The sequence below is a fragment of the Nomascus leucogenys genome, unplaced genomic scaffold, assembly GCF_006542625.1.
Source record: "Nomascus leucogenys isolate Asia unplaced genomic scaffold, Asia_NLE_v1 001878F_21651_qpd_obj, whole genome shotgun sequence".
Taxonomy (NCBI): Eukaryota; Metazoa; Chordata; class Mammalia; order Primates; family Hylobatidae; genus Nomascus; species Nomascus leucogenys.
In genome coordinates this window covers 2533-21682 of record NW_022097606.1, presented here as the reverse complement: position 1 = coordinate 21682, position 19150 = coordinate 2533, and the positions used below count along the sequence as shown (strand labels likewise).

Sequence of the window (19150 nt, the reverse complement as noted above, 5' to 3'; positions counted from 1 at the left end):
TTCTACCCTAAAGGTAGGGCCAAGAGGCAGACCACAGGCTGTCTTGAGGAGACTTTATGTTCAAGTGCAGAAAGCAGCCAGGATTGCCACCCAGGACTCAGCCTTCTGTGGTCTGCAGTGCCATACGAGCTCTGAGGCATGGACTGTGCACCTGCTTTATAGAAAAATTGACTTAAGATCTTTAAAGAGTTAAATGTGTCATCTGATTTTCCTCAGGCCTCTGCTCCATCAGCCTCAGGTGGCAGCCACTCAGGCTGTTGTAACCTGCCATCCCTGCTTCCTTGAGTGGTGAGGTTGGTGGCTGGTCCCACTGGTCCAGGCGCACCCTTGCAGAGGCGGCTGGTTGCTCTTTGAGCCAGCTTGGCCTTGCCTGGCATGCACAGGCCCCAGGTACTAACAGGCTGCTCCGAGTGAGCTTGTCCTGCCTTGACACAAATTCTAAGTCTGGCCAGGCCACAGAAGGCTGAGTCCCCTGGGTGGTAATCCCGGCTGCTTTCTGCACTTGAACATAAAGTCCTCCTCAAGATGGCCTGTGGTCTGCCTCTTGGCAACCAAGAAGCCCACAGTCCCGTATGAGCCTGAGGCATGGACTGGAGCCCAAAGGCAGCACACACCTCCTCTTGAGCCTGCTGCTCGTTTCCTCTCTGTGGCTCCATTTATAGCACAGTTGTTGCACTGAATCTTGTGCATGCCGGGCAAGGCCAGCTGGCTCAAGAGTAACCAGCCACGTCTGTAAGGGTCTCCTGGAGCAGGCGGACCAGCACCACCTCACCCACTCATGGAAGCAGGGAATGCATGTTTGTACATGCATTTCACTACAAGTACATTTCCCCTGCGGTTGGTGGCCTAAGTTTTCTTCTACGTTCTTTGCTTTTAGATTTTACGTTTAACCTCTTTTAATCCTTCTTAATTTTTGTATAAAGTGTAAGGAAGTGGCCCAGTTTCAAGTTTTCTGCGTATGGCTAGCCAGTTTTCCTAACACCCGTTTATTAAATAGGGAACCTTTTCCCCAGCCGCTTACTTTTGTCAGTTTTGTCAACTAGATCTGGTGGTTTCATGTGTGGTGTCATTTCTGAGGCCTCTGTTCTGTCCATCGGTCTATATACCTGGTTTGGTACAAGTACCATGCTGTTTACGTTACTGTGGCCTTGTAGAATAGTTTGAAGTCACGGTACTGTGATGCCTCCGCTTTGTTCTTTTTGGCTTAGGATTGTCTTGGCTATGTGGACTCTTTTTTTGGTTCCACATGAAATTTAAAGTAGTTTTGTCTAATTTTTTGAAGAAGTCAATGGTAGCTTGATAGGGATAGCAACTGAATCCATAAATCACTTTGGGTGGTATGGCACTCAGGCACAGAAATGTCCTTGGTGTTAGGAATAACCATTCAGGACATAGGCATGGGCAGAACTTCATCACTAACACCCAAGCAATGGCCAACAAAAGCCAAAATAGACAAATGGGATCTAATTAAGCTAAAGAGTGTCTGCAGAGGCAAAAGAAACTATCATCAGAGTGAACAGCGCAACCCACAGAATGGGAGAAAATTTTTGCAATCTATCCATCTGTCAAAGGGCTAATATGCAGAATCTACAAAGCACTTAACAAATTTAGCAAGAAAAAAAAAACCCCATCAAAAAAGTGGGCAAAGGATATGAACAGACACTTCCCAAAGAAGACATTTATGCAGCCAAGGAACACGTGAAGCAAAGCATATCATCAACTGGTCATTAGAGAAATGGAAATCAAAACCACAATGAGATACAATCTCACACCACTTAGAATGGCCATCATTAAAAGATCAGGAAACAACAGATGCTGGAGAGGACGTGGGGAAATAGGAACGCTTTTTACACTCTTGGTGGGAGTATAAATTAGTTCAAACCATTGTGGAAGACAGTGTGGTGATTCCTCAAAGGATCTACAACTAGAAATACATTTGACCCAGCAATCCCATTACTGGGTATATATTGAAAAAATAATAAATCATTCTAATATAAAGACACATGCAACACCTATGTTTACTGCAGCACAGTTCACAACAGCAAAGACTTGGAATGAACCCAAATGCCCATCAATGATAGACTGGATAATGTGGCATATATACACTATGGAATGCTATGCGGCCGTAAGAAAGGATGAGTTCATGTCCTTTGCAGGGACATGGATGAAGCTGGAAACCATCATTCTCAGCAAACTATCACAGGACAAAAAACCAAACACTGCATGTTCTCACCTACAGGTGGGAATTGAACAATGAGAACACATGGACACAGGAAGGGGAACATAACACACGGGGACTGTTGTGGGGTGCGGGGAGGGGGGGAGGGATAGCATTAGGAGATATACCTAATGCTAAATGACAAGTTAATGGGTGCAGCACACCAACATGGCACATGTATACATAGGTAACAAACCTGCACGTTGTGCACATGTACTCTAAACTTAAAGTAATAATAAAAAATAAAAAAAATTTTTCAAAAAGTTTTAAAAATTTCCAACCGGATTTTGTTTTTCTGTTTTTTTGTTTTTTGTTGTGTTTTTTGTTTTTTTGTTTGTTTTGGTTTTTTGGTTTTTTTGGCTTTTTGTGTTTTTTTTGTTAGTTTTTTGTTTTGTTTTTTGGTTTTTCTTTTGCAGCCACAGGATTTTAGCCAATTCAGATGCCTTGCTCCCCACAATTTGGAACATTCCTTTGGATTTGACCAAGTCAGGAAGAGATGGGAGAAAAGTGAAACAGCAACAATAAACCCCAAACATAAACAAAAAGAGTTAAGCAAACAAACAATGCACAATTCGTATGATTACTGAGTGTTCTAATGGTAAGGAGAAAATTAAAAGGAGCTGGTGGGTAAATCTTAAATTTTAGTCATTAAGGAAAATTTTAAGACCAAACTCTAATTCAGCTACTTACCTGGAAATAAGGCTCAGGCTGGTGATCCTTCTCTGCCATCATAGAAGCTGGCAAAAACTTACCCACACCTTCCCTGTCAGAAGCAAGCTGAAACTCAGGAAAGGAGGTGCCTGCTCTCCATCGTCATGGAAGCAGGAAAACTTGCCTTCCTTGTTGGAAATCAGTAAAACTTCAGAAAAGGATTGTAGAGCAAAATCAACCTTACATCTCAACCAAATTTTGGGAGATCAGGGACCATCTGCAGGGAAGAAGCTCCACAACCTCAGCAAATTATCCTATTGGTTTGGGCAATAAAAATAGCCAGGTTGTATCAAGCAATAATGAGATTTATCAAAGGTCAGGACCACCTTTGTAATGTCCTTCTCTTTTTTTATCTTTATTGGTATAGTCTGTTTTGTCAGAAACTAGGAGTGCAACACCTGCTTTTTTCTGTTTTCCATTTGCTTGAAATATTTTTCCTCTATTCCTTTATTTTGAGCCCATGTATGGCACTGCATGTGAGATGGGTTTCTTGCAGACGGCATACTCCAATGCGTCTTGGTTCTTTATCCAGCTTGCCCCTGTGTCTTTCAATGGGAGCATTTAGCCCATTTACATTTAAGGTTAGTAATGGTATGTGTGGATTTGATCCTGTCATCATGCTGTCAGCTGGTTATTTTGCAGACTTGTGTATGTGGTTGGTTTTTAGCATCACTGGACTGTGTACTTCAGTGCGTTTTTGTAGTGGCTGGTGATGGTCTTTTCTTTCCATATTTAGTGCTCCCTTCAGGAGCTCTCGTAAGGTAGATCTGGTGATACCGAATTGCCTCAGCATTTGCTTGTCTGAAAAGGATCTTATTTCTCCTTCACTTATGATGCTTAATTTTGCTGGACATGAAATTCTGGGCTGAAATTTCTTTTCTTTAATGGCAGTTGATGTGGGTTGGGGTGTGTGTTGCACTCCCGTGTGCTGTCAGGGCAAGTAGAGCAAAACCCACCTGTGTAAACACACACAGCAAAGTGATGTAGGAAGTTTCCATATAAAGGGCTGCAGTATGGAGAGGTAATGTGCAGGCTGGTGTGTGGCTGTAGGGGCCACCTTGCTGCAGCTCTCCACTGATATGGTATGGTCGACTAGCATGGAAGCTATCCATGGTGTGGGCATCCGAGAGTGCCCTGTAAGCAGGTGTGGCCAGGCTGGGGCCCTGGGAGAGGCAAGCAGACTAAGGAGTGCTGAGATCAGACCAGCCCTATCTCATGTGCAGGACTGCCCAGCCTCCAGAATCAGGTCTCAGAGGAGAACTCTCTCAAAAGTGAACCCCCAGCACAGCACAGCTGCTCTACATAAACGTGGCTAGACTTCTTTTTTAAGAAAGTCCCCTTTTCTAAAACAGGAACTCTCGGACTGCATCTCTGCTGGGCAATCTTGCACATGAGATGTGGCTGGTCCGACCTCAGCATTCCTAAAGTGCTGGGATAAAGTGTCTCACAAGGGCAAGTGGACCCTAGAGAGAGATAGCTGTCCCTGCCCTCTGGGCTCCACATCATCTGACTTGCTGCTCCACCACTTTGCTTGTCTCCTGGGTGCTCCATCCCAGAGACATGTGAGTTAGCGATCACTTAGTGTAATCAGCCCAGGATGGAGGGTCTGTGCTGTGGGCCCAAGCCAGGGTTCCCTGTCTGATGATGAGTAGTGGAGTGTGTGTGGTACCCGTGGGAAATGGACTGGCTTGTTCTTTGGGTCAATTGTAACTTACTGGAGGTGTTGATATGGCACTTAGGGTCTTTGCTCCCTTGATATATCTTCTGAGGGTAGCAAGGGCAGTTCCACTGTAGAGGCAGTGGCAGAAAGGATTTCATTTGCTCCTGGAAGCTCTGTCCAAGGAACTGCCGAGTTGCTACTGGCTTGATAGCTCTGGTGGTGGGCTGGCTAGACACCCAGGCCAGGAGGACCTGCCCATCAAGTAGAGAGTCCGGCCAGTTTCTGGAAGGCTGCTGTGGTATGGTGGGTGTCCCCTCCAGTCCCTAATTGCCTCATATTTTCCAGGGAAGATGATAGCCTGCCTCTTCCTCAGGGAGCTCTGTACCACTGAGGTATGAACCTGTTGCCAATCTGAACACACCTATAAGATGTGGCTGGAGCAAGTTGAGAAGTCTTACCTAGTCAGGAGGAACAAGAACAGGGACTTGCTTTAAAAAAAAAAGTCTGGCCACGTTTTTATACAGCAGCTGTGCTGTGCTGGGGTTTCTCTTCAGCCCCTGGTCACCTAAGGCTCTCAGAAGCCCTAAGGCTGAAATGGCTGGGTTACCCAAACAGCAAAGATGACAATCTGGTCCTCCCGCTGGGTGCTCTGACTCAGGGAGGCCTGAGACCTCTGTCGGCCAGAGAACAGCAGTCAAGGTAGCCAGAGACCCTGGGTGAAAGACTTCACCCGCTGACTAGAAATGTGGTCGGGGACTGATGTAAACAAGAGTCTGGCCACGTTTTAGTAGCGTGGCTGTGCTGTGCTGAGGTACCTCTTCCACCCCTTGTCAGCTTGGGCTCTCCAAAGCCCGCAGGCCAGAACGGCTAGTCACCCAAACAGCAAAGGTAGGGGCCTGCCCCTCTCTCCAGGAGCTCTGTCCCAGGAACATTCACATTTCCATTGGCCAAGGAATGCTGGTGGGGGTAGCTGGAGGCCCCAGTTGGGAGGTCCTGTCCAGTGAGGTGGAACAGGATCAGGGGCCTGCTTACAGAAGCAGTCTGGCCATGATTTGGTAAAGCAGCTATGCTGTGCTGTGGGATCTCTTCTGTCCCTGGTCAGTTTGTATTCTCCAAAGCCTGCAGGCTGGAATGACTAAGTTGCCTGAACGGGAAAGATGGCGGCCTGCCCCGTCTTTTCGCTCAGAGTTTTATCTTGTTTCATGGAGCTTAATTTTAGCCTGTTGATTTTACTGTCTACATTAGACTTGTTGAGGAAGATAAATGAGAATTCATTGTCTTCTGTAAATAAACCTGTTCATGTCTTGTTCTCTGGAAAGAAGTCTCTTTCAGCTCTCTGACTTTGGTCACAATCATGTACAGCAGTAGCCAGTCTACAATGACGTAACTGAATTTCCATTTCCAGTGTTTCCTTGTTGTGTCTTACATTGTACAGTTCAGAACTGAGAATTTTATTCTCAGTTGTCAACCTGCTAAGCTGTCCACTGTACTGAAATACTGTGCTTCCTCATTCAATTTTTTAAGGTATGCACTTTTATCCAAGCCTTCATACACCCCAAGTTGGGGTACAAATAAGGGGAGCCACGAAGGCTGATCATTCAAAATAAAACAAAATTAAAAAGTATTAAGGCGAAGATTCAAAAAATTTTGCATTATGTAATTTGCATGAAAGCAATGCTATCACCTCCTCTGTGTGAACTCGGGAGAGGACTGGGCCATTCTCCTTAGAGAGAAGTGGAGTGGCTTTTAGCCCAGTCGTCCCAGTTGGCGATGATGCCTTGCTCCATGGGGTACTTCAGGGTCAGGATGCTTGCTCTGGGCCTCGTTGACCACATAGGACTCCTTCTGATGCATGCCCCCCATCATGCCCTGGTGCCTGGAGTGCCCCACGATGGAAGGGAAGACAGCCCGGGGGGCATCGTCGCCCGCAAAGCCGGCCTTGCACATGTCAGAGCCGTTGTCAATGACGAGCATGGCGGTATCATCATCCATGATGAGCTCACTCAATTGTAGAGCCTTTAAAAGATTATCATTCTTTTTTCTCACACTTTCAATTTCCTCCAAATATTTCTCTTCTCTTAGCTGGCTCTGATGATTCATTATGTCTAGCTTCAGTCTTAGCATGGCAATTTCTTCCTGCAACCTACTATGTTCATGCAAGAGGTCTTTCTCTTTCTTATAATGAAGAGAAAGCTAAGTAAACAAAGGGAACTTTTAGTTAGCACTCAATAGATTGACATATCATGATTTCTTCTGAAATTAAAAAATAACGTGGATTTGTATAATGAAAGAATCCCCAAAGTGGATATTTAACTGGAAAAAAATTGGACAAAACTTCAAACCTAAAAGAGTGTAAATTCCTCTAGTGATTTATTTTTCATAGTCTTTAAATACATATTTAAACTTTTAGGAATCTGCTCCTGAATTCCTAAAAGTTTAAATATTTATTTAAGGACTATGAAAAATAAATCACTAGAGGATTTTTAAGAATCTCAGAATTAAAAAAGCCTTTCTCTGAGTTACAAAAAACCCAGAGGAATAAAATATCAGATTGATACATTTGACTATATTTTTAAGATTAGCTTTACACTCTGATATCTAACCTATCAACCACACCATCCTAAGAGCCTTAGCTATGCATATATATTGGGACAGAAGCAATTTCTCAAAGTTCTTTAAGTTTCTTTTACTGAAGAATGTTTTACCGATATTCTACATTTCTAATATTTTTATACTGTTATAAGAATTACATTTATTTATAACTGTTAAATCTAAGCACTGTACCCTTCTACACTGTACACATCTGTATCTAAGCATTGCACTTCTACATACAATACTGAACTCATTTAAGATAACGATTCTTAAAAGGAGAGATCAAAAAATATATAAACGATGCAGGATTTTCCCCAGGTCTTCTGATGCTACTTCTAGTGATGCTCCACAAAACCACAGTTACTTCTGTGGTGTAAATATATAAATACAAAAGAAGCCTATTGTTTCAAAATACGAATGGTAAATAAAACTTATAAAGATTTTCTTAGAAATCATGAGATTATTTGCCATTGGAATAACTTTCATTTCCTCTTTATAATGTTGGAAACAATAGTAAGTGTGAAATAGGGGAAATATACTATTTCTCTAGGAACAAAATACTTATCAATAAATGATCACTAAATGTGTATCATGGCATGTCATTGTTTTCAAGCCTCTTTACATTGAAATGAGAAACTACTTGGAGCAAACTGTTCCTCTCCGCGAAAGGAAGGATAATGACATCCACCATGTGGCCTCTGACCCAGCTATACGTTTCCTACTTTCCTATCAATCAGTGAAAATAATCAATTGACTTCTCTATTAACATTTTTTAAAAAACTGATGTCCAAAAACTAGAAAATGTGTTTTTCGTAGCAAAACTTATTTTTGATATGGAAAGATCATCAATTCTTATGAAAATATCAACTGCTTCTCCTTTGGACTGAGGCCATTGTGCAGGTCACTACTTGACTGTTGCAGGCAAATGGAGCTGAATTAAGAACATGGCTTCATCCTGTATGTACATATACAGATATATGACGAAGGATATATAGAATACATACACACATATATATGACTTAAAAATCCTTTACATTTCCAAAATACGTAGTTTTTTAAAAATATATACACATATAAAAACATTTGAAAATAACTAAAAAAATACCTCAGAATTCATTTTCTTTTCAGCCACTTCTTTCTGCTTTTCTTTATGGATCAGAATCTCATCTTGTAATATTCCAGTGTTCTGTTCTTCAGAAAGTCGCTTCTGAGTATCATTTTGTTCGTCACTAGAAGAAATTTTAATTTTCATGAAATACTGGAGGTGTCCCTAAAATGATCTACAGGGCAAGATGGCGCCATCAGATGTCATTCACACAATGTATATCTGCACATTATTCCAAGACAAGGCAAAGGGGTCTCACATCTGTTAACCAGATGTCCCCAACCATGCTGGCACCAGGGACTGCTTTTGTGGAAGATGATTTTTCCAAGAACCTGAGGTGGGGGATGGTTCCAGGATGATTCAAGTACATTACATTCATTGTGCACTTTATTTCTATTATTGTTAATATATAATGAAATAATTATATAACTCACCAAAATGTAGAATCAGTGGGAGCCCTGAGCTTGTTTTCCTGCAACTAGATGGTCCCATCTTGGTGTGTGTGTGAATATGCTACTAAATTAATGTTCAAAATGTATTTACCAACAGTGTATGAAATGTCTTTTTCAATGAAACCATTTCCTTTGCAGCAACACGGATGGAGCTGGAGGCCATTACCCTAAGCAAACTAATGCAGGAACAGAAAATCAAATGCCACATATTCTTACTCTTTAGTGGGAACTAAACATGAGAAATCATGGACACAAAGAGGAGAAAAACAGACACTAAGGCCTACTTGAGGGTGGAGTGTGGCAGGAGGGAGACAACCAAAAAACTACCTTTCGAGTATTTTGTTTATTATGTGGCTGATGAAATAATCTGTACCCCAAAGCTCCATGATACAGTTTACCTATATAATAAACCTGCACATGTACCCCGAAGCTAAAATAATAGTTCACTGAAAAGAAAATGCCTTTTCCCTCACATTTGCCAATACTGGTTATTTTTCAAATAAATTAATGACTGGAAAAAAAGGTAATTCATTGTTTGCTGATTTTCATTTTTCTGATTAATAGGCAAGGGCTGAATATCCTAGTAAAAGTATAAAATTTGTTCATCATGAATATTACCCAAATTAGGATTAGTTTGACAGCACATAGTTACCTCCTGTTCAATGCTGCCGTAGGCTCACCTGTGATACTCTTCATTCTCAGTGTCAGGAAATTGCTGGCTTTCAGGTGTTCTGCTCTTCCTTGGAGGAATTAATCCATCATCACCATTGCCAGCAGCCGCACCATGAGTCAGGTTTTCCGGGAATCCCACATGAGTACTTCCGTGCTTCTTCATTCCTTCTTCGATAGCCATAAAATTTTCTAGCTGGAAAATATACAGAATAAGAAATTACCTACTTTAGCCACATTATCTATTGATAATCAGACTAAAACCAAGAAAGATAAAATGATTGGTCCAAAGCTCCTAAAGTGGCATTACCTAGCATTTTATGGCACCATTCGGGATTATTCCATAAAAATGAAAGAATATCTCTAGGGTATCTCTTTAAAATTCAATGTACAGAATTCTGAGTTAAGTATTAAATTTTTCACTGATGATTTATGCTACTTACATTGAGAGGATCATGTATGCCTACATTTACTACACTTTGTTAAACAACATAACGTAAAAATCTAGTTCAACAGAAACATTTGAATACGAAGGTATACCTCTCTATCACCATCCTTATTTATTTCTGGTTCTTGAGACATTTTCTGCAGATGCAAAAACAGTAGGTTAATTTGCTTGTTGTATTTCTGTGATGTCTCCTCTTTTGGAGCACATGTTTTTAAAATAATTTTATTCTTAAGTAATCAAGTATGGACAATAAAAATCAGAAAATAATTAAAATTAAACTGTTAAAATAAATAAATAATAATTAAAATTAAGAATTAACGTTTTAATCTATGTTTAGCTACTGCCACATCACTGGCTTCTAACATGTGAAAAATAATTCACCTTAGACAAAGGAAGAAGAAAAACATGAACCAGCAAACTTAACTTGGTCACTATTTGTTTGGACTAAACTTAATTTGTTATGACTTAAATCTACCAAAAATGAATCAGCAGAAGATTTGTAGTGTTGCAAAATCTTCCTCACTTGAAAAGAGTTTACCTCACAAAACCCTAACTAGTGAGCCCCTACAGTGCACTGAAGTGCTTTTCTAAAAGATTCCTAACTGGATTGTAGGCACCCTTTAAACTATTAGGAGCCGAAATCAACACCAAACAGAAAGAAATACAAATTCTCAAATTTTAATTGAAATTATATACTGTAATATGATAGTGTTATGTATCCAGATTATCTGCTTAAGTCCAGTTCTAATATATTCTAATGTGTACTAATGACAGTAGATAAAAAATTTTAATCTGTACTGATTTTCTGCAACTGAAAGAAATTAGAATGTTATTGTGTTTGTGCACTAACACCAAAGGTCCCATTCAGCAAGATAAGATTCTTGTAAAAGGCAGTTCGGTTGCTTTTATGACCTGTTTCCCTCCCTGAACAGAAACGCTGAGGTCAACAAGAGACCACAAGGCAGAATATATCTTTAACCTTGGTATCAGTGACTGACAATATAAAACTGCAGATTTTCAATCACTGGCCATGATTACTCTTTAACCATGAGTCCAGCTCAGGGACCATCAGTGTTACATTGTTCATAATTCCTATTGCTTAATAATATGATTCAATAATCGATGTTACTTTATCATGTTACGGTGTTGTAAAAATAAAAGAACAAAGTTCTGAAATTTGTTTTTGCCTCTATTCCAAAAGGAAAGATTAGCTGTAAGCTAATCAAGAAGGCAAATAAGAATACTTGAAAATAAGAGTATTTTAAATTTTATAGTGGGTTATGTTGAAGTTAAATATCAAATATTAAATTAGAATCTATTGATTCTTCTGTTAATAAGGTTGCTGATTTTATTACGATACATTTTAAGAATCTATTAAAATATTCTTTTTTTATTTTTTTTTGAGACGGAGTCTTGCTCTGTCGCCCAGGCTGGAGTGTAGTGGCGGATCTCAGCTCACCGCAAGCTCCACCTCCCGGGTTCATGCCATTCTCCTGCCTCAGCCTCCCGAGTAGCTCGGACTGCAGGCACCGGCCACCATGCCCAGCTAAGTTTTTATATTTTTAGTAGAGACAGGGTTTCACCATGTTAACCAGGATGGTCTTGATTTCCTGACCTTGTGATCTGCCCGCCTCGGCCTCTCAAAGTGCTGGGATTACAGGCGTGAGCCACCGCACCTGGCCAAAAGATTCTTAAAAAAAGAATCTATTGATTCTCAAAGCCTAGTCTGAAAGGTAATTTCATTTGGACTATCTAATATTATTAAGGCAAAAAAAAAAGGTTAAACCAAAAGTTTAAATTTAAAAGTTTCCATGCCTCTGGCTGGCCATTTTGACTTCCTTTAAGCCTTTGTGACTCTTCCCCTGATGGCAGCTTTAAGTCTTGTTCTGTTGAAAAATCCATATAACAAGTTAAAATCAACCACTTAGAACAGTTAAAAACTATTGCCTTTTAAAAACAGATTTAAGACAACATTTCATTTTATTTCATAAGTTGAGCGTTTAATCTTTCATGAAATTGTCATTTATGAAATAATTCTCAAAAACTTCAAAAAATCACTTGGGGAGACACCAGATGTCAGCAGTTTGAAGACACACAAACATGTCAAAAATTCCCTCATAAATTCATCCACCCAACATCAATGAACAAAACCACCATAAACACAGCTTTAAAATACAGTAGAAACATATAAGGTGAGGCCGGGCACGGTGGCTCATGCTTGTAATCCCAGCACTTTGGGAGGCCGAGGCGGGCGGATCACGAGGTCAGGAGATCGAGACCACGGTGAAACCCCGTCTCTACTAAAAATACAAAAAAAAAATTACCCGGCCGCGGTGGCGGGCGCCTGTAGTCCCAGCTACTCGGGAGGCTGAGGCAGGAGAATGGCGTGAACCTGGGAGGCGGAGCTTGCAGTGAGCCGAGATTGCGCCACTGCACTCCAGCCTGGGCGACAGAGCGAGACTCCGTCTCAAAATAAATAAATAAATAAATAAATAAATAAAATAAAAATTAATAAATAAAAATTAAAAAAGAAACATATAAGGTGACACAGTATATTGTTCTCCACTTCCTAATAGTACCTTATAAATGATTTCCAAAATCACTGCTGACACCTTTATTACTGTACAACATCTTCCTAATATCTAAAATGTTTCCCTCCACTATTCTGACAAATTTATTTTCTTTTTTTTTTTTTTTTTTTTTTTTTATGAGCCAGGGTCTTGCTCTGTCGCCAGGCTGGAATGCAGTGGTGCGATCAGCTCACTGCAACCTCCCACTCCCTGGTTCAAGCGATTCTCCTTCCTCAGTCTCCTGAGTAGCTGTGATTACAGGCAAGCACCACCACACCCAGCTAATTTTTGTATTTTTAGTAGAGATGGGGTTTCACCACTGGACAGGATGGTCTCGATCTCCTGACCTCATGATCCGCCTGCCTCGGCCTCCAAAGTGCTGGGATTACAGGTGTGAGCCACCACACCTGGCCTTATTTTGATCTTTTGAAATAATCCTATGTGAAGTCTTCCTTGATTCTGCATGTCTTTCCCCAAATAAACGGGTACCTCCTTCCTTGAGGCTGCCTTAGTACTTTACTGATTTTTCTACTGCATCTTTACCCCCTAAACTGTGCATTATTCCTCCACATGTCTGTCCCCTCTGCTCCAAGACTGCAGGGGAGAGTCTTACACATCATCTTTGTAAAAACAGAATTTGTTTTATTCAGAAATTTTTTATTGAGTCCTGCTAAATACATGCTAGGCGTTACGGTCTAAAAAGAATGAAAATAAAGCATGTCAGGGATGGCTTTTCTAGAACACATGCCTAAGAAGGACTTAAATATTGAGGCTAGCCAGATTAAAAGGGGTAGAGGGCAGGAAAGGGTGACAGCATGCCAGGCAGCAGCAAGAGCGGGAGCGAGGCCTGAAAGAGTTAAAGTATTTGCCTACAATAGAAGGATGGGTGAGTAGGACATTACCAGCAGCTCAGTAATGCCAGAGAAAGGGCACACAGGGAAAAGGGCTAAAGATGGAGAGTGGGGCAGAAATCAGATTATGAAAGCCTTATGTGTAATTTTAAGATGCCCGGACATTAATGCTCAAGAGTGGTCCCTGATCCTATCTGCATTAGATATAGATCACTTTAAATGCCAAAACCAATATTCCTAGTGAACAATTATTCATTAAGACAAGGTGACACATAGCTCATGTGGACACAGCTGAGATGATACTATGTAGCAAATTCTCAACAATTCCCATGAACACTTGGAAAGTCAGTTCTATAATAAAGTCATACAAATTATAATAAATCAGTAAATATTTGGTTTGGGAAGATGCTTTGTAAAGTTATAGTGCATATGAATACAACTAAGAGTTGTGAATTCAGAGCTGTGACAATACAGCAAAGAAACCACATTGTGTTTGAGTCAGCAATCTTTAGATTTCTATCCAGTCTTCCCATCCAGTCCATAAATTCTAAGTATAATCCTGGTACTCACTCTCAAGTTTACGTTAAATACTATCCCGTACAAAAAAACCCTCTTTCTCTTACTTCTTTTAATTATTTATATATTGCCTTGTTTAAAAGAAGAACACAAAAATGCCCTGCTAAAGGGATTCTGTTTGGCTGCAGGCTGCAAGAGGGAAAAACACAAAGCAGGTTTTGCAGAAAATGATTTTTTAGAAGTCAGAACTATGACGTGAAGTCAGGCAGGGCACTCTAGGACTGAATTTACTGTGCTTCCTTCATACGCTCCTTGCTCTTTCTTTTCTGGCAGCTGTGACTCACACAGGTCATGGAGAGTATCATTCCCTAAGAGGAACAGCCATGATATGCATCTTTATCTATTAAGTTCATCTGTCCCAATTCTGTGTTCTGTGGATGCTGACTTTCGGTCATGGATGGTGATACACACGGACATTTATCATCAACTTTCAGATTCTCAGATCTTTGACAAGTCTTATTGCTGAGAGTCAAACTAGTAGGATGCAAATTATAAATGCTGATTATCCAATTACCTACTCAAAATATCCTACACGAATATTCCATTAAACATGCATAGAAAAAGATTAGTCATTCCTGCTGACCTGCTGCTCTTTGCTCTTCTGTATTCACCAGAAAATTTCCTACTCCTTCCTCACGTCCAGGTTAAATACTGGTGTACAACCTGGAAACCTGTATATCGTCTGAGATTTCTCTCTGTCCCCCAAGCCTTTCTCATTCAATTATCACTAAATCATATTGACTATACCTCTCTTCTGCCTCCGTTTTGCATTCCCACTGCCATTGGGAACATAAACATTTACAAAATGGCTTTTATTTAAAAGAAAACCGCAACTATTAATGTTATTTCTTACATGAAAAAAAAATGAAGCCAAACAAATGAAAAAGGCATAACAAGGGCCAACACATTAAAATGAGTAACTGAGATTCCTAACGTTATTTATTTCACCATGGATGGGTGAAAGCCTTATAATACATTGATACTAGTCCAAGGATGTGTGACATGGAAACTACAGCTGACTACTGCAAAAGCTTCCTTTGTCTCCTGGTTTCTTTACATGGTAAAGAACCTTCCATCAATCCCAGCAAACTATAGGTTACAGACCAAATCCAATCTGCCTTATGCCTTTGTAAATAAAGTTTTATAGGAGCTCAGTCATGCCTGTTTGCTTATGTATAATCACGATTTCACGCTACAAAGCAGACAACAGCAGGGTTAAGCAGATATGACACAGACCACATAGTCTAAAATATTTCCCACCTGGTCCTTTACAGAAAAAGCTTGCTAACCCGTTTTACACCGTAACCAGAATGCCTTAATACTCAAATTTAATCTTGTGACTCCCCTGCTCAAATTTCTCCAATGAGCCCCTGCAGCACACACTGTTGGCTCCCTATCAATAGCCATGCCTTATCCTTTCTTGCAGAAGAAACACAAGTCTATTGGGATATTTATTATCCCAATCCCCCTCCTCAGCCTCAGAAAGAGAAATGTTTATTCTAAGCTAATCAGGTATTTGCCTTCCCAGTGCCTGGTTTGGGAAGGAGCATGCGGTGTGACCCAGCCAATGAAATGCTACAGGAAGCCCCTTGCATGCTTCTAAGTTTTCTCCTTGTTTAAAAGACACATGTGAAGAAAAGCAGCGCTCGCGATGTTGTGTTGGGAGAACAAGATGTTTGGAGTTGCTGCGGATTAGCCAACCACGAAAGGAGACGTGAATAAAACAGTGCCAACAGCACAGCTGAAAGAGGGACAAGTGGGATCCCTAGGATATCAATGAACAAACAAAACAACTCTGGTTCCTACTGTTTTAGCCACTGCTCATCTAGTATTTGCAGTCCAAAGCATTCTACCTGGTAAACTTCCCATGGCCCACAGGATAAGACCTACTCATTTCTATAGTATTAAAAAGTCTATCATAAACTTGCCTTAGCTAAATATTCACCTCATTCCCAACCTCTCGTATCTCACACTTTTGGTACTAGCAAAAGTGAATTGCTCAGAAACCCTGCAAAGTTCACTCAAGCATCTTGTCTTTTGCACTTGCTGCTCTTCCTGCCAAAGAGGCAATCTCATTAGATGTTCCTTCTGGCAAACACACAACCTTGCTGCATGTTCCTTCTGCCAAACATTATTCTTCTGCTTCTTTACCTAGAAAAATTCTTCTTTCTCTGCATGCTTACCTTAAATCATACCTACTTTTTTCCAAAATTTTCATTCCTCATTACATATGTCTGGCACATAATCAATATATAATAAATCATAATTATAAGCTTCCAGTGGGCATCTAGCACACAGTAAGCACCGAATAAAGTAGTAAAATAATGAAAATGACAATGATAATAACAAGCTCCTGTCTGTATTTTTGTTTGTGTTCTTTAGCATCAGAAAAATGGTTAGTATCTAAAAGACATTTGATAGTAATTTGTTAAGCAGACAAGTGAAAACATAAATAGAAATGTTTTCTTTGTAAATTCTGTTGAAAAAGCACAGAAATGGAGACAGCTCCACTACGAGCACCTTAAAGATCAAAACTACATCTATTCCATCTTTGCCTCCTGCAACTTATGAAACCTAACTTACAGAAGCTCTTTGATAAATAGATGGCTAAATTAAAGGTGTCCTCATACAGTTTAGACTATACAATGTATTAGGTGTCCACAACCAGGTAGCATACTAGCATTTTTGTTAGTGTGAAACATTTTTCTACTTTTATTATAATCTGCTGAGCCTAGAGTTGGGCAATTTGTATATTTATTATGACAATCTTTTGGCAAATGGTAGCAGAGCATCTTGTTCTAACAAAATTACTGTTATCATGACAATTAACCAGCAGGTACAACACATCTTGTACCAACAAAGTAAATATATCTCTTTCCAATTTCAAATGAGGAGGAATGAAGTCAGTAATAGTGAGACCTTATTGGGACAAGCATATGTAACATGACTTGTGCTTCAGTGTTCTTTTGTGATCAAAAATTCCTTACTTTTACTTTTTTATCTATGGTAGAACCACCCAGAGCAGGGGTCCTCAACTACCAGGCCACAGACTCGTAACAGTCCATGGACTATTATGAACCACACCACACAGGAGGAGGTGAGCAGTAGGCAAGCCAGGGAAGCTTCACCTGTACTTACAGCCACACCCCATGGCTCCTATTACCACCTGAACTCTGCCTCCAGTCAGATCAGTGATAATATTAGATACTCATTGGAGCATGAACCCTGTTGTGAACTGCCCATCCGAGGGATCTAGGTTGTGTGCTTTGTATGAGAATCTAATGCCTGATGATCTGTCACTGTCTCACTTTGCCCCCAGATGAGACCATCTAGTTGCAGAAAAATAAGCTCAGAGCTTCCACGGATTCTACGTTATGGTAAGTTGTATAATTATTTCATTATATATTACAATGTAATAATAATATAAAGTAGCACAATAAATGTAACATGATTGAATAATGCTGAAACCATCCCCACTTTCCCCAGCCCATGGAAAGATTGTCTTCCACAAAACTGGTCCCTGGTGCCAAAAACGTTGGGGACAACTGACCTAAAGTAATTCACTGTCACAAGTCTTACCTGGATTGCTGTTTTCAGAAGAAGCTTTTAGCATCTGTTTTTCTTTGTAGTCAGAAAGTAACTGGCAAATTCTATGTATAAAAATATAATAAACCAAATTACTATTTTAATACTGATATAAAAAATACTTACCAAATGTAAAATTCTTAAGAGTATTTCAAACAATATCAGAATATCAGAACTTAACAGTATTATCCCATCCACTTATGAGTACATTCTGCAAACTTCTCTTTAAGCTTCTAATTAAAGAAGAAAAAAATGTAGGGTGAAATACTCATAAATCGAGGGCATGTGACCCAGTAAATTAGGTTGCATTAGCATGACATAATAAAAAGTGTCCCAACTCTGCATAAGTCCTAGCTCCATAATGAACAGCTATTTGTTCTTGGACAACTTGCTTCTCTTAGGCTCAATGTCTTCTTCAACAAAGTGAGGACTTTGCTGCCTTATTTCCCTAGGTTGTTATAAAAATTTAAGGAGATAATATTTTTTAAATGCTCAGAGAAATAGTAAAGCAATGGAATAATCTCTTCCTAAACTTTATGACTAAAATTATCTTGGAATCCCAAATAAAACCCAATGCGTATTTTGTTCATAGGTTCTAATATGCAAATGTTGTAGTTTTCAGAAAATGTTATTGAGTCCTAATTTTGCCTCTTAGTTGTCCTACTCCTTATGGCTTATAATTCAGGGCATCTCAACTATGTCACAGTTTGTAACTAAATTTATTCATAAATATCTCATTAAAGTAGGTAATGTGATTGTCCACTATTATGGAGTTGATCAATCACACCAAGGGCAGAAAAACCAATGGATGTTAAGACCTGGTTTGGACCAACGATCCTTCTCTACAGACTCAAACTCTCAGCCAGCAGATGTTTGTGAGGATAATGCTTTATACTGATGTTCAATTCCAGCTGACATGGGAGACCAAAAGTCTACTTTTATTTTTTTAGTTTCCATGGAGAAGTTGCAAGTTGACATTCTGTAATTTTCGACATACATACTAACAATGTATTTTGCACCGAACACGTTATTCAGCTCAAAGTCATCTCATAGACCATCTTACATGACTATTTTTGCAGTGCAAATCACAATTTCAATATTTTGGTGGCACCCATTTTGCTTTGATTCACACTGTTTCCTTAGAGCTAGTCAGCAAATAGTCAAATGACCTTCCAGTGACTGCACAAAATATGGAATGCTTCAAAGATTTGTGCTGCCTCCTTATGCAGAAGCCATGCTAACTTTCTCTGTATGGTTCCAATTTTAGGATATGTGCCGCCGAAGCAAGCACAAAGCCCTACTCTTACACATGATTAGTGACGAGTCATGGACAAGGCTTGGCTCTGTTAAGTCCAACTAACCTACTTGAGATTCTGAGAATTTCTTCAATGGCTTCCTGTGAGCTAGAATTTGAAAATATTTTAAAATCTTGAGCTAGAGATGGAAGTAGCTTGGACGATTTTCATTATCATGTAAATCAGATTACTCAAGGGACCAACCACAGCTGGGAGCCACTGCTCAAGGGAAGGTTCATATGGGATTTTCTACTGCCCAAGGTTCTATACAGGATATAAAGGTGCCTCACAGTACAGATCTGGTAGCAAAGAAGAAAAACAAACACTGATCTCTTTCTGCCACATTATTTCAACCCCTCTGACCCTTTAGAACAAGCCCACCCAATACCTGCTAGAGAAAAGACCAACAACAGCCTCA

General features: G+C 40.0%; 1 non-coding gene and 1 pseudogene across 1 annotated transcript; both read right to left on the bottom strand.

Moving 5' to 3' along the window:
• Positions 1-6132: 6132 nt before the first annotated feature.
• LOC115834304 lies at positions 6133-17502 on the bottom strand (annotated as a pseudogene).
• Positions 17503-18621: 1119 nt separating this feature from the next.
• On the bottom strand, positions 18622-18728 carry LOC115834305. Its single transcript, XR_004029256.1, has one exon. It is a non-coding gene; the product is annotated as a U6 spliceosomal RNA (small nuclear RNA).
• Positions 18729-19150: the final 422 nt, after the last annotated feature.